The sequence below is a fragment of the Cebus imitator genome, unplaced genomic scaffold, assembly GCF_001604975.1.
Source record: "Cebus imitator isolate Cc_AM_T3 unplaced genomic scaffold, Cebus_imitator-1.0 Scaffold449, whole genome shotgun sequence".
NCBI lineage: Eukaryota > Metazoa > Chordata > Mammalia > Primates > Cebidae > Cebus > Cebus imitator.
The window spans coordinates 3,381,930-3,383,578 of record NW_016107764.1 but is presented as its reverse complement, the minus strand read 5'-3'; the positions used below and the strand labels follow the sequence as shown (position 1 = coordinate 3,383,578).

The window sequence follows — 1,649 nt, the reverse complement described above, 5'->3', positions numbered from 1 at the left end:
AAAAAAAAAAAAAAAAAAAAAAAAAGCTGAAGAGACACAATTAAATGCAACGTACAACCTTGATTAGCTTCTGACTTAGAGGGGAAAAATTCAGCTATGTAGGCATTTTTAGAGACAATTGGAGAATTAAGAGTTATGTGACCATGGGATTATTGTTAATTTTTTTGTTGAAATAAGGTATTGCTAGGAAACAGGCTGAAGTATCTAAGGAGAAGTGTCATGATGTCTGCAAATTGCAGCTAACCCTGGAAAAACAGAGGTTTAAACTTTGCGGATCAGTTATAATTGGATTTTCTTCCACCTCAGTCACCCCTGAGATTGCAAGACCAACCCTCCTTTTCCTCCTCCTCCTCCTCAGCCTACTCAATGTAAACACAATGAGGATGAAGACTATTACGATTATCCACTTTCACTTAATGAATATTAAATATATTTTATGATTTTCTGAATACTATTTTCTTTTAAGAATAGAGTATATAATACATATAACATAAAAAATATGTGTTGACTATTTATATTATCCATAAGGCTTCCAGTCACCAGTATGCTATTAGCAAATTTTAGGGGAGTCAAAAGTTATGTTTCAATTTTCAACTACACAGAGGTCAGTGCCCCCAATCTCTGTTATTACTCAAGGTTCAACAGTATTTTCAAATTACTTTTCAGCAATAAAAAGTAAATATCTTCAAAGATACAGTCAGTGTGGCAAAATGTCAACTGTAGAATCTAAATGGTTTATGGTGTTCATAGTACTTTTCGGTGGATTTGAACATTCTCAAAATTAAAAGAGCAGCAGTAAAAGACTTCACTCTGGCTGCCTGCAGAGGGCAGTCTGGAGGCAGGAGAGGACGGTGGAGGAAACCTGTGGTCCAGGGCGCAGTTGGGGTTCAGCGGCCTTTTCCTATCTCAGTGCCCCACGCCCACTAAGTCATAGGTACCACCTGTCATCACCACCCCATGGCCACTCATGCTTGAGAGGAGAGTCCTGCACAGAGCCAGGCTCTGCTCCCCATTTCCCTCTTTATGCCATTCCCTGACCCCCACCACCCCTAGCGCGCCCCGGCCCAAGAGCCATGCAGGGACAGGAGGGCGGCTCTCAGATATCTTGTGGGGTATTGGATGTGAAAAGAGGAGCTGAGAGAAGAGCCCTGGGTGACCCTTGAGTGGAATGAATGAACGAATGATTTCATCTCACCTCCTCGAGTTTACTTCATATTGGTGGATCGTCTCAGGAAGAATCCTAAAGTGACTGCCACCACTCAGCTTTCTGGCAGTATAAGTGGGGTAAAGGCAGGGCTAAGGATGAGGCCAGAAGTGGGAGTCTCGCTTGTCCCTGGACCCTCCATTTCCAACTTCCACCAGACAAAATGGCGGACCCTGCTCAGAGACCACGCCCCCTACCTTAGAGGACACAGCTCCGTCACAGCTTCCCTCATCCTGCGCTAACCTCACCCAGAAACCATGTCATTCATCCTCCATATATCCTGCTCCAGAAACAGGCTCCTCACCTTTTACAGACCCGCACCACCGGCAACACGGCTCTCACCCTTCAATGACCCTCAAGCCGGGAAAACGTCCCTCACCCTTCACAGCCCCTAATCCTTCACAAACACCCCCACCCCAGGAACACGCCCCTCACCCTTCACGGA

At 45.0% G+C, this 1,649-nt stretch overlaps 1 protein-coding gene across 6 annotated transcripts in view; it reads right to left on the bottom strand.

Annotated features, from left to right (window-relative positions):
* The window catches only part of LOC108291356, an 8,012-nt gene that overhangs the window by 5,572 nt on the left and 791 nt on the right, over positions 1-1,649 (bottom strand). For 3 of the 6 annotated variants that reach the window (XR_001819860.2, XR_001819861.2, XR_001819859.2), the window contains exon 1: positions 1,196-1,583. The exons of 2 other annotated variants lie outside the window; for them this stretch is intronic. The gene's annotated coding sequence lies outside the window, so the exon portion shown is untranslated. Of the gene's footprint in view, positions 1-1,195; positions 1,584-1,649 lie in introns of those variants that run through there. One more of the 6 variants, XR_005197274.1, reaches the window with a different exon arrangement.